This window comes from Phaenicophaeus curvirostris, chromosome Z (assembly GCF_032191515.1).
Source record: "Phaenicophaeus curvirostris isolate KB17595 chromosome Z, BPBGC_Pcur_1.0, whole genome shotgun sequence".
NCBI classification, from domain to species: Eukaryota; Metazoa; Chordata; class Aves; order Cuculiformes; family Cuculidae; genus Phaenicophaeus; species Phaenicophaeus curvirostris.
In genome coordinates this window covers 29,938,483-29,952,552 of record NC_091431.1, presented here as the reverse complement: position 1 = coordinate 29,952,552, position 14,070 = coordinate 29,938,483, and the positions used below count along the sequence as shown (strand labels likewise).

Genomic DNA, 14,070 nt, shown 5'->3' with positions numbered 1-14,070 from the left:
ATGATTCAAACATTGGATGCACAAATGTACCAAAACTGCAATCATCTTTCTCTGTGCTGGATGCTTGAGTGAAAAAGAGATGCCCAAAAGCCTTTTTATGTTGCATGCAATAATAACCACCCCTTGTCATGCTGGTGTTCATTGCCTGAATTTCCACACTGCAGCCAGAGACTGCATCTAAAGCAGCTAGACAAAGAGTATGGAGGAGGTTTTCCTGTGGCAGGTGGCAAAACAGTTACCTCCTTGGCAATGTGAAGTACCTTTTGTACTCATGAAACAGCAGAAGAGGAGTAGTCACCTAGCTGAAGAGACTGTTTATAGTAGGGTTCTGGGAATGTACCTATTTGCAGCTAACGTAAGTACTTTAGATCTCCAAATGTGCGGAAGTTTGCATGCAGAATTTTAACCATTTTTTTTGTTTTTAAACTGGAATATGTTTATAAATAGATATACTGATCTGTGCTGTGGCCCACGGCACCCATTAAACTCAAAGGAGTGCCAGGAACACTATACAGTGCAGAGGCTTGGGCAGCAAGTGAGCAGTAGACTTGCTTTATTTAATCAGCAGTCCATTGTATGTCTCAGCTTTCCACAGGAGTTAGGGGGTGAACAGTCTCCTGATGTCACCATTTTTCCACTGTAGTGTTCTTCATCCTGCTCTGGTTTACAGTTCTGCTAAAAATTAACTTAAAAAAGTCAGGTTCACCACTGTCTGAGTGTGCTGTGAAAAAATCTCGCTTTGAAACAGTGTTTAACTCTTTGCATGATGAAGAGTGGAACTGAAAAGTACAGAAACAGGAATGAATGTAGTGGACTTGAATTATTTGGAAGGCCTTTCAGTTTTTGTAGGGGTGATGTGTATTTTGTGGGACCTATGGTATCGAAAGGGAGCAATGCTTATGTAATTTCTTCTCAAAACATGTAAAATACCTGCTATTGATTTGGTATTTACCGGTGTGCAGGGCTTTATAATAACTACTGTGTAGTGTGATAAATAAGCTGTAGTGTGGTAAATAAGCTGCCCTCTGCACGTGGGTACATAAGGTAAGGTGTTAGAAGTATATGAGCAAGGTGTGAAGAACCTTTGAAGACTCAGATAAATGTCTAAGCTTCATTTTAGACAAAATTAACCTTCTAAAGAGAACAATAAGGAAGTAGCTGTCCTTTTCCTCCTGTCCTTGCCAAGCACAATCAATACAGTTATCAGCATTCTTGCCAGTAATTCACCTATTATCTCAGTTTGGAAGTATTTCATTGTTTCAAGGACAGTTTTTAATATACTGGAGAATATTCTTATCAATTTGTGGTAGCTGAGCATGCTCACACTATTCATACAACAGGAAAAGAAAATAGCTTCTTCTCTGAAATGGCCAATCTTACTTTCTACAGCATTAGAAGCCCTCTTTGGGGAGCTGAATAGGAGGAAATGGCAAACTGAAAAGGGTTGCTAAGAAACAATTTCACATGCTTCCAGATTTTATGAAAAAAGGACACACCCACAAAACTGAACTAACCATTCTGAAAAGGAAATGATTGGATAGCTGTTCTTGTATTAGCCAACAATGCTAGTTTACTAAATAAGGAAATAATAAGGAAATAAGAGCTTTAGGACCCAATATAATTAAAAAACATGAATGAGGAGGCTCTTCTGAGGAAAAGCTTTGCACAGAGTCTGAACTTCTGGTAAAGCTTCCACTTTAATAGCCTCAATGGGCAATCAAACAAGTTGCACAGTTGACTGGACATGTTGCATTGGCAAGCATCAGGTAGAAAAACCTATATTAATGGTCTGCTTTGATGTAAGGAGAGTTTGTGCTGTCATGACAACTGATATGTGATATGTGCAGACGTGCCCTGTCAGGCAGTCTCGCTCCCAAAGAGTTATCCATAGCAAAAGATGTTCTCAGCTTCCACTTTTCAGCTAGGTATAAGAGAACAACCTCACAGCTGTAGCTTGTCCCAGATACATTCTTCCTTAACGCACACAGCTCAGGTGTTTGGTTTGCTGCATTACTTAGCAGCATTTCTTCATATTTCCACTCAGCTTAGCTGACTGTTGAGGTTTGGCTTTACTGATTGGTTTGGTTTTTCTTTGTTTCTTAGACTTTTGATGATGTGGGTTTTCTCATCCAATGTATCAAAGACTGCTTTAACATATTTTAAATTCCGCCAGCCGAAGGTCAAAAATAATACAAGTTGGTTCATTGGTAGCTGATGCCCAAGTCCTTTTTTTTCAATATGAAATCTTGCACTCATCACAACTTGCTATGAGAAATATAACATGTGAACAAGTAAATGAACAAAAATGCAGATAACAGGGCACAGTTTAGCAGAGTAGAAAGCCATGGAATACCTGTCAAAACTAAGTGGCCAATATGTTTTTGGTCCTGAAACAAATTATGGTTACTTTAGTTTGTATTTAATTAAGTAATACAGAATTATATTGGTATTGTTAGTCTGTTCTCCCGTGTCTTCTTAATGAAATTATATTTTTAAACATCTTTGTCAACCTTGGTTTTTCTTACCAAGCCAAGAAGTATATGTTTCTTATTATACAGAATTATGTTAAAATGTAAAAAGAATTTTACAACAATAAGAACATTTCCATTTTTGACTAACAGCAACAACAAAAAAAATACGTACAGTGTTTACATATTTGAGAACAGCATTGCTTACACTATGCTAATTGATTCTTAATGCACTTTCTTTTGCAGTATCTGGAATAGGCTCTGAAATACTAGTTCACATGTAGGAAGATAGTTATTTTGCCTTCATTTTATTCTAAGGTTGACTGGACCTCCTTTTGACTGTGGGATGAAAAAAGTTAGCATACTTCAAAGAGCAATTTCCTTCTATTAAAATCTCCCGCAGTCAGAGAAACATGACAGTCATTGTGCTATATGCTGTTTGACTCATGGTTGTTCACTGCTTAATCAAGCCTGGACATGGTTAACTATAAAAGCAACATGATGAATGAAAGCTAAGATGTACTTAAAAATGTTGTTCCTTCATTATGATCAAAATGGAGGAAAATATTCCACCGGAGTCTCAAATCCAGGATAAAATGATCAAGTTGAACATGGCAAAGCTTAATTTAAGGTTATATTCTGACTGCCATGTAGACATCACAGAGAAAGGTAAACCAGAAAAAACAGATGGCCAGGTGGATGATTTTACACAAAAGTAGCTACTCAAGCACCTTAGAAAATCAAAAGACAAGTGACGGTATCTGACCACATTCCTGTGCCAAACGGATTCTTATCCTACAGTCTGCCTCAGACCAGGGTTTTGTAGTCAATGTCCAGAAAGAAGGAAATTCTGTCTCCTTGAGCGTCATGTTTGCAACTGCTGTGATTCCGTCCTGTGTTTACTCTTCTTCTGCTTTGTTATCTTTGTGTTTAATTTTTAAGAAATGGCACCTGGAGATATGACCGTATTCTTCTTTCTTTAGATGGGTTTTGCTTTTTTTTTTCAGCTACTAACTTCATGTTTCATACTTGTCCACAAGATGAGTTCCTGCATTTACATGTAGAAATGGGATCAATTTAGTTACCTTAACGCCACATTAAATAATCAATAATGAGTTGCTTTTTTGCTGTACTAGCAAAGGTGAATTTTAGTGATGAACGTAGGGAAGACAATATTTTAAAAAGTTACTGTCAGACAGCTACCGGTAAGTAGCTCCCTGGTGCTAACACTTTGTGATCTATGTACCCAGGAGATGGCAGTTTTAAAGGTACCCAAGGCAGAAACTAAATGGTTTCTTTAAAATATTTCTTCTGGTTTATGAATGCTTGTAGCCTAGCACTGAGACGTATACCATCCATCATGTACAACCTGAATGTGGTTGTTGTTAGGTTATGTGATTTAATTGTAGAATCATAGAATAATAGAATGGTTTGGGATGGAAGGGACCTTGAATATCATCATATAATTCCATCCCCCTGCCATGGGCAGGGACACCTCCCACTAGATCAGACTGCTCAAGGCCCCGTCCAACCTGGCCATGAACACTTTCAGGGAGGGAACATCCGCAGCTTCCCTGGGCAACCTGTGCTAATGCCTCAACACATTAGTTGTGAAGAATTTCTCCCTATAATCCAACCTAAATCTTCCCCTTTCCAATTTAAAGTAATTCCCCCTTGTCCTGTCACTACATGTCCTTGTGAAAAGTCCCTCCCCAGCTTTCTTGTATACTCCATGCAGATACTGGAAAGTTGGTACAAGGTCTCCTCAGAGTCTCCTTCTCCAGGTTGAACAACCAGCCTGTCCTCATATCAGTGGTGCTCCAGCCCTCCGATCATCTTCATGGCCCTCCTCTGGACCCATTCCAACAGTCCCATATCATTCTTATGTTGGGGATTCCAGAACTGGATGCAGTACTCCAGGTGGGTGTCCCAGAAGAGTGGTGTAGAGAGGCAGAAGCACCTCCCTTGACCAGCTGGCTACACTTCTTCAGATGCAGTCCAGGGTACAGTTGGCCTTCTGGGCTGCAAGCATACACTGCTAGCTCATGTTGAGCTTCTCATCAGTCAGCACCCCGAAGTCCTTCTCTACAGGCCTGCTCTCAGTCACGTTGTCCCCCCTCCTGTATTGAAACTGTGGTTATGTGTGGCTCCTCAATCTGATAGAGGAGCCCAGCTTGCCACTGGAAGAGTGGAGAGCCCCAACAACCTTGTGAGAGAACCTAGTCCCTGCCCCATCTCCTCTGGGCTGTTCCAGGAGCCTGCTACTGAAGGGATTGTACATTTAATCTATGTATTTCCCATGAATGGACTATCATCCTTACTAGCCAGTGACGGAAGGGGCTGTTGACAGTGTTTGCATTTGCATTAGAGCCGAATGTGCCGATGTGTGTGGTTGGCCGTGTGAGCATATACCTATGCTCAGCCTTGCTACTGGCTGGACTGGGGAGAACAAAGTGGTGGTAAACTGACCTCTATCAAGCCACCACATCTGTCAACTCCTAACTTTTGTAAATCCTTTACGCATTGTTAGGTTGCTGGTCACAGGGAAAGTGACACAATATAGCAATTCCAAGGTCTTTCAGATGTTTTCAGTATAGCATATCTGAAAGCTTTATAGGAAAATCATGTCTTTTTTGTAGAATTTTCATTTTAGTTTGCGTGCACACAGTTACTGGAAGTATAGTCCTATCTTGATTAACGATAACTTTTAAAGTAAGCATGATTTTAAATGAATGACAACTTTTTTTCTTTGCTGTGTGTTCACAGAAGACATTCCAGTGTTTGTATAGGCTAACATACATTTTCTGTATCCCAAGAAGATACATTTTCATGGAAGAAAATGCTTTGTTAATGTTGACAGGCACATTATTTTGTTTGGTGGATACTGTTGCCCCCTGGAGGCCATTTCTCAATTATCACAATATTAAATTGGAACTTAAATTGAAACTTAGAAATGTTTGCTATTATAAACAAAATATTCCCTTTAGCAATTAAAAATATTGTGATTTTAATTAAAAGGGTTTATGAGCTTATCAGAAAAATAACTGTTTTCTTACTATGCTTATTATTTTTCTACATTTGCAGTTTAGATTAGCAAATTACTAGACAGTAAAATTTAATTGCTTTTTAAGGGAGATGAATATTTGATTTGAATACAGTAGTTAGGAAAAATAAGGATTTTGTGAATATATATGTGGGTAAGCAGCATAGATAATCAAACTAGGGAGTGTTAATGTCTGCGTGTGCACATTTCTATGCAGTGCTACTATTGCTCTTGTAAGTGCAGGAAAAGCAGTTCAAGGCTGTGAGCAGAGGCAGCATTCTGCTGTATTTCCTGGTTGGAAACATAGTTAATGTCAAAGTCAGCTCACAGAGCTAAGATTTTTTCTTAGCCGTTGATAGTAACGCTTAAGCTAATAGTCAAGCAGGCAGCTACTCAGACCTCACATCCAGCTTTTCCACTCTGTGGCCTCTTGGTGAGGGAGCTCTGCTGGGCTTTAGGCAGGGAGCACACAGTAAGGGTCACACCCCCAGGGTGTCTCACAGGCATCCTGAAGTGGAAGCTACATTTCTGTGTTTGTGTAAAAAAAAAAAAAATTCCTTAATTTCTGTGTCTGCTGGAGACTTTGAACTCTTTACATGAGTTTCATAGATGACTGTCTGCAGCTGACATCCTACCTAGATAGCAAAAACTGTTAGTCCTTGGCCATTGGAGTCAAGTCTGAACCACTCAGCCAATTGCATTGGTAATAATTACTTGGGCTGCCTATCCAGAAAGAGATTTCTCTATGTGAATAAGAGTCTCTTTCTAAACTTTTAGTTCTTATAGGTGTTGCTAACTGCCGACACTAGTGGTATGAATTAAGTATTAATTTATACAAGTCTAACTGTTTACCTTTTGCAATTAGTCTCTTGTCTATACTTGTAATTAAACTGTTTTTTCTTCATAAATGCTGGACCTCATAGGCTGTTTATCTGCTGGTACTCTGATTTCTGCTGTTTCCTAAGTCCCATGGAGTGCTGGAGTTAGCTCTTGCTATTCTTCCCTGAGTTTCCTGCCCAAGAGAGCATCAGCATTTCAGGAGATAGCAATGCCAGCAAAGAAACAACTCGATGCTAGTGCAGCAAAGAACAGAGCTATCTATCTATGAAGGGAATAAGACAAGAGCAATGCTTGATACTGCATTTCACATGCATTTCGTGACTCCAGTGAGGCCACTGTTGCCGGTGGCTCAGTGAGGCATACACCACGGTCACCCAGTTCACGCTTCTCCTAAAAAACTTTTCTTTGCCTGAAGGCTATAAGCTTTACTCCTCCTCCAGCTCTTCAATTTGTTTGTCTCCTCACCGTGGGTTCAATGCTACCTCTCTGATTGCAATTCACATTATGTTTTGTAAACTTCATGCAAAATGTAGTCCAGTCTGTTGCACTGAGCTTCATTGATACTTCAGATAAGCTGAGTGACAGTCTTAGAACTGCTAAAAGGCATAGAAAGGGTGCCTGTTAAGGAAGGTAACAGCTGGACTTGCACTAGTTGTTTTCCATCAGTAGTATCGGTACCACATATAGTATGTGCAAATATTATAATATAGCAGGGTAATATCAGTTCAAGTAATCATTGCTCTTCCTGGTCTCAGGCATGAATAAAGATTTCATACAAGCTGAGATGTCAGGAATTTGTAGTTGAAGGCCTCTTGATATGCTCCCTAAGTAAGTAAAAGGATTAATTTTTCCTCCAGTGGAAATATCAAATCCGTGACATAGCTCAACAGTACTGATATATCGAAAAATATTTAAATTTTGAAGATGAACTGATAGTCTGAGTCTCATCATACGTGATTATGTATGTGTATATATATATATAAATACTTCCACTTTGTTTGAATATATCTTCTGCATACATTAATTGTAAAGTTTAAACTGTTCTGTGTAAAACAACAGGAATAGTATATTACTCTTCCTTCCAAAATTCTAGCTTTAGAAATAAAGACGTGCACAGACAGAAAATTATTGAGGTTGTCCATAACAGCAAATGAAGAGTCCTTACTCTCCTGCCTCTCTGCAGGTTCCCTCTTTTTCTTCCCAGCAGCTCCCAATCTGCATCTCCGTATCAATCCTCCAACCAGGCTCCACCTTATCTCCTTATGTTAGTTTCAACAGGCTTCCCTGTCATATTTCACTGTCCTCAGCTTCTGAGTGACCATACTTGTTCAGTAAATGAGGTTCTCCCAGCTGCCTCCTGGCTGCAGAGGTGCCAGCACTACCTGGGCAGCTGGGCCCATGGTCTCTGAGCAGCATCTTTGCAGGCAAAGACAGAGAAGGACACCAGTGCAACAGAAGGATGTAGCATGGGAGGAAGAAGGGCACTACAGAGACTCTGTAGACAAGTCAGCTCAGAAGCAGGTAAGATGTGCAGCTCATCCTTCAGGGAAGTTTTGACACAGCACTGCCAAAATTATCAGAGTAGGTCTATTTGGTGGACCTTAGATTGGGCTGAAAAGGAGCTTTTGGGGAGATGAGAGTCGGGGGAGAGGAAAGCTGTATGAGTTTGAAAACAAGTGAAATATCCACCTGCTATCCTTTTGGAATGGAAAAATGTTTGTTCATTATTTGCAGACAGGAGGCTTAAAACAGTTAAGAGAAAATAAATATTTTTGCTTTCTAAGTCTCACATTTTCCCTCACTATTCTTGAGAATTTGGTTATGACGACACTTGAGAAATAAAATCTGAAGATGAAACAAGGCCTCCTGTGCACAGAAAAGGATTTGGGCTTAGGACTGAATTTAGAGGAGAGTAACTGAATTCAAGGTGAATCAAGACATCACTGTCTGTTGGGTGAGCCTACTCAGCTTACTCTCCTATAAATGTGAATGGAGAGTCTTAAACACACAGAGAGCACTTTTCCACAGAAGTCTTTGAGAAAGCTGAACGGCTGTTACAGGGAGGCTGGAGCATCAAGATAAAATGAGATGTCTCCCCACAAGGCACAGTCAGTCTTGGAAGTAAATAGTCCAGGTGTGCTACTTATGCTCTGTGTTACTTCTGTAGGTTATAAAAGGGGGAAAAAAGGTAGGTCTTAAAGATATATTGCTTTAGAGAGGAGAGGAAGTTGAAATATTCACTTCTGTTTGAAATATGCTCTTTTTCTTGTCAAAACCTCCAGTTTTAGGAATGGGACTTTAATAGTGACCACAGGGAAGGTTTAGTCTAACCATTGTGGAACTGACAGCTAATCCCACCTTCTGCTTCTGCTCTGACCACAAAATGCAACAGGCCCAAAGGCAATGATGAGGTGAGAGCTGCCCTGTGCCCATGCTGGGTGATATTTACAGTTACAGGAATATGAATAAAGTATGCTCCAGAAAGGCGTTAATTGTTGTCAGTTACAAATACCACGGCAGGAAGGAGAACTAAAACTGGCATGCAGTTTCTCATGTTGGTGATGAAGGGCAAGTACAGCCACAAACGGAAGATTTGAGAGCAAAAAAGGTATTTGTAAATAACAGTGAGGAGGAATTCTAAATTGGAGCAACTGCACACTGACCACACACATCATACAACTGTGGCCTCAGGGCCATCCTGGAGCTTGTCTTGTCTTTGCCACTGAGAATGGGTGGATAGATGGAGGCAGTCACCGCTACCTCTCAGATTGCGGAGCAGCTGGCCAAGGCACTGAAAAAATTGGCAGGGCTTTTCTCCAAAGTAAAAGGGAAGGGGAAGAAAGTAAAAATGAATTAAAAATTAAGTGTACAAAAAGGTGTTAAGAATTGTGTTGTGCCATAACCTGATCCTTAAAACTCCTGAGAATCACTAGCTCAGTTCAAGCGTATTGCTCTTGCTTGGCTTAACTTACTCAGCCCAGTAACCCCCAAGCCTCTGTGCAGCTGTTCTGGTCTAGGACAGTGTAACTGACTCAGGGAGAAAAACACACAGGACCTTTGGAAGGTCCCTTCCCATGAATTGTTTCCAATGAATTATTTGCAGTTTACATTAGCAGCCATACCCTACACAATATCATTAAACTTTATGAGGATTGGAATGAACAGCTGCATCTTGCACAATATTTTTTCATCTTTACTTGTAAAATGCTGGTTCATTCCAGGCTGTTCACTAACCAAGTAACATCATTTTTTCATTCAGCTGCAGGGCAAACTGTCATTACTTGCTTGAAAAATTGTACTTCTGTTTGTACTGAAGTATTAGCAGTATTTCCTGAAAGCTAGTTTACTTTGGCCTTACAGGTAAGGTGAGGCGGGGGGGAACTTGGTCTCACAATAATTTAGAGAATTAGTTTATTTCAGAGTTATGATTACAGCTACAGCACTAATGGCTCATGGCATAGATATTTTTTGGGTGATACCTGTAATGGAGAAAGCTCCCTGCCTTCATTCTTATGTTAACACGGGGACTTGTGCAACTATTGGATCAAAGGCTTCAGGAGCTGCCCTTGCTTAGAGACTTTTAGAGATGCTTTAAGCTTGGGCAAATTTAGTCTTGTGGGATCATGGTGTTCAGGTTATTGGGTTATGGTGTCTTGCTTACATGCAAGTTGACACACGCAAATAGAGTTTGAACCTAGGGTCTGATATGACTTACAAGGGTTTCTATATAGGGTCTAGAGTAGGCAGGGTCGTCTGCAGGGAGTCCTATATTCCTTAGTGACACTTGGCTGAATGCAAAGACTAGTGAGGACAAATGTAACATCAGATTTTCCTGTAATGCAAAGTGTGAGTATGTTAACCTGAATCCACACATCTGTGTGCCAATAACTGAATGAATTTGGCATGGCAGTTGAACCTGGAGCAGCTGCATAGCAGCCACACTCGGGCATCTGCCAGGCTTTTAACCTGTCCCATCTTTCAAACCAAAATACAGGTCTTGGCAGTTCCTTCACATCTTGTAATAGTTTTGCAGTAGGGAGGATATGCCTGTGCTCCCCCTTCTGGGCCACCCCTTCTCCTTGATGGGACCTAGAGCGAGGATTTCCAAACCAGAGACTGCATCAGAAAAAGCAGGTGATTCACTTGGGAGTGAACCTGATCAACAGGCAGAGATGGCGGCACAAGCTGCCTGCAACCAGTGCTATGGCATTGTTAGCTGCCTTTTCCTTAATAGCACATTTGCTGTTTGTTTCCAAATTATACAAAGGTGCAGCATACAAGAGTGTTTTGTAAATTGACAAATGGCAGGAAATAAAGTTGATGCTTCTGTGATTTCTCTTCCTGATAAGCAAGGATTCCCCTTCCCCCTGCTGCTCAGCAAAAGTAAACAATATTCCCTGGGCCAAAATTTAGCTTTCCAATAGCTCTTCTTAACATTTAGCTCATGACAGTTAATGCCATTAGTCTGAGATCTCCAACTGTCATAAAATACTAACTGTAATAAGGTTGTTGATGTCTCTCCCTGGGTGTACCAGCTCAGGATTCTACTGAAGTCCTGTTGGGCAGAAGTTACTGGGAAAGCATAAGAAAGATGTTTTGTTATACTCTGAAGAAGGTTAATTAGAAAACATCTCACATTATTGGTGAACCTAATTGATTTCATTACATTAGAAGAGAGTCCTGATTACACCTGGAAAATATCTGATAACCCCAATCACAAGTTATGAGTAATTTGATACAGGATCACTGAAGTTTATGGTTACATGGCAACAGCACAGTTTGCTGACTTTTGAGTATGTAATGGCTAAGAGCTGGGTAGAGAGCAGCATAGAATATCCATCGGATAGAAAATGCTTTGTTCTGGTTTCCTGGGAGGATGTTCTGATGATTTCAGGGAGTAGAAGAGGATATTGCCATGAATGGAGACTTAGTGGTTGTTCCCTGTTTCCACTAAGCAAATTATGTCTGGAGATTACCTTCCCAAGGATACCATTTGTCAAAGCTTATTTGCTTGCCCTATGTTTAAACTCTACTGCACAATATTAATGAGTTACATTCTTTTATTCTCTGTGTGGGTTTAAAAATAAATAGGTTTTTTTCAGAGATGTTCTGCACATAGACTTACATGAACTCAAAGTTCATGTGGCTTTCAGCCGCTTCTCTACACCTGCCCTTTTTGAAGATATGTTTCAAAAATAATTTTCCTGCCGGCTGCTGAGCTGGTGATAGAGGGGATTTCATTAGTAAGGCAGATAGATACCAGCTAACATCTTGGTTGAATTGGTTTTTGGAGCTGGGGGTTACAGAAAGTCTTTAGGGATGCACGTACAGATACGAAAAAACACCAAGGAAATGAGTGATATAAAGGAAGTCTTTAACTTTGTTATTGTTCAGAGTTGTGGTAGTTGTCCCAAAGGTTAGGTTGGCTTTGTAACTACTGGCTCAATGTAGCAGAGAAGCCCTCTTGAGCTAACTACATGCCTTTTTTTTTGTCATATCTTCTTCCTTATAACACATTTATTAAACCTTGTTTGTTAATGTAATAAAGACATTATTACATCTGGCTTACTACAGCCTGTTTCTAAGGATGACTGGGATGCTGACAGAGCTTTCCAGTGTTTTCCCAGTGCTGGGAAGTTGCACTGAGGATTTCAGGTTGTTCCTCCCCTAAGCTGCTAAGCCCACTCTTGGTTCTGGTGCCACAGGGTGGGGGAGAAGAGCTTCCTGAGCACCCTCTGCCCTACGCTGCCAGGGCATGCAGCACTGCTGTGGGCAGAAGACCTGCGACTATGAGGTTGCATACGAGCTTCTATGTGCCTCAAACATTCATACAGGGGCACGGTAATAAAAAGAAGAAAAAATGAAGGTGAGATCTTGCCACATTGGAGAGTATTTCCCAGATTTCTAAGGGACCTTTGTTAAAACAAGTGTATTTTTTGTGTGTGTGTGTAAAGTAGTTCCTTTTGTCTATGTTGGCAACTGCAACTTTTTTGCCAAATGGATCTTGCATCTAGAGCTTTTGCTGTTGTAAGCATGTCAAACAGGGCATGAAAAAGAAATATCTACACTGACAGTACCTTTCAGCACTGATGAGGAATACCTATCACCACATGCAGTGATGGGACTCAAGGCCGTGTTCCGCTCCAGGTATGCAGAGATCCTATCAAACCCATTTCTAAGGCAAAGCTTAACTGCACACTGAATATTCACTGGCAGTACCTATCCCACATAAATTTAATTCCATCTTGAGGATCATAGAACCATAGAATCACTTGGTTGGAAAAGACATTTGAGATCATCAAGCCCAATTGTACCTGTCCACTACCATATCCCTGAGCACCTCATCTACCTGTCTTTTAAATACCTCCGGGGATGGTGACTCAATCACGTCCCTGGGCAGCCTGTTCCAGTGCCTGATAACCCTTTCAGGGAAGAAATTTTTCCTGATGTCTAATCTGAATCTCCCCTGGTGCAACTTGAGGCCATTGCCTCTGATCCTATTGCTTGTCACTCAGGAGAAGAGACCAAGACCCACTTCTCTACAACTTCCTTTCAGGTAGCTGTAGACAGTGATAAGGTTTCCCCTTAGCCTTCTTTTCTCCAGGCTAAACAACCCCAGTTCCCTTAGCCACATCTCATAAGTCTTGTTCTCCAGCCTCTTCATGAGCTTTGTTGCCCTTCTTGGGACACACTCCAGTACCTCAATGTCCTTCTTGTAGTGAGGGAGCCCCAAACTGAACACAATATTCGAGGTACAGTCTCACCAGTGCCGAGTACAGGGGGACAATCACTTCCCTGGTCCTGGTGGCCACACTGTTTCTGATACAGGACAAGACGCCATTGGCCTTCTTGAACAGAACGGGATCCAGCACCGAGCCATGGGGAACATCGTGTTCTTTTCAGAGCACAATGTAAAACTAACACCATTGTACATATTTTTTTCATTCCATTTCTAAAAATGTGTACCCTTTGTACCTGCTAGCAAGTATAAGTGTTTAAAATCATGCTGACCAGAAGGCCTGCTTTCACAACTATAATATGTTCATTAAAATGTCCAAAGGAGCCGAAATCTGTTCACATATGGAAGGCTGAGTTTCCCTTTAATTTATAGCCAGTGGAGAGTATTTCTGTAAACACTGAAGGAAACCAGACATGAGAAAGTCTGGGGACAAAGTTCTTGATTTATGGAACTCACTACTCTTTGGCAGAAATCAGCGAAGCTGTGACAGCTCATTCCCTGCAGTGGAACTGCCCTTTGGATTCTGCAAACACGTGTTTGAATGGGTAACGTGGGACAGGCTGAATGTGGCCATCTGTGCTGGCTAATGTCCTTCCATGGGAAGAGGACATCCCTCTCAAAAACACTACCTTTTCAAAACAGTGTACTGTGTAGGAACTAGTTTCTTTCTGACAATGCAACACAGTGATGCTGCAGCTAGCATTCAGAAAAACTATTTTTTACCAATTATTAAAAGCTTTCAAATTACACCAGTGTTAAACTTTGGTTGCCTGAGAATGTAAGAATGTAAAATCTGCTCCTTCCTTCAGGTGTCAGAACTGAAAACCGAGCAAGTTTCCAGGACTTGCTGATTCAGACATCTAACAGGAACACTATTAAACATGTCAGGGAAGATTTCAGTATTCCTGCCCATCTACTCATCTTTGTAGGGATTCATTGTTACTGGTGGTTTTTCTGCAGCAGATAATTTTGCCAGCAAT

At 40.8% G+C, this 14,070-nt stretch overlaps 1 protein-coding gene across 1 annotated transcript in view; it reads left to right on the top strand.

Annotated features, from left to right (window-relative positions):
• LOC138733049 (tubulin polymerization-promoting protein family member 2-like) overlaps nt 1–14,070 on the top strand; it is a 35,761-nt gene that overhangs the window by 2,353 nt on the left and 19,338 nt on the right. The gene's annotated exons all lie outside the window — the stretch shown is intronic.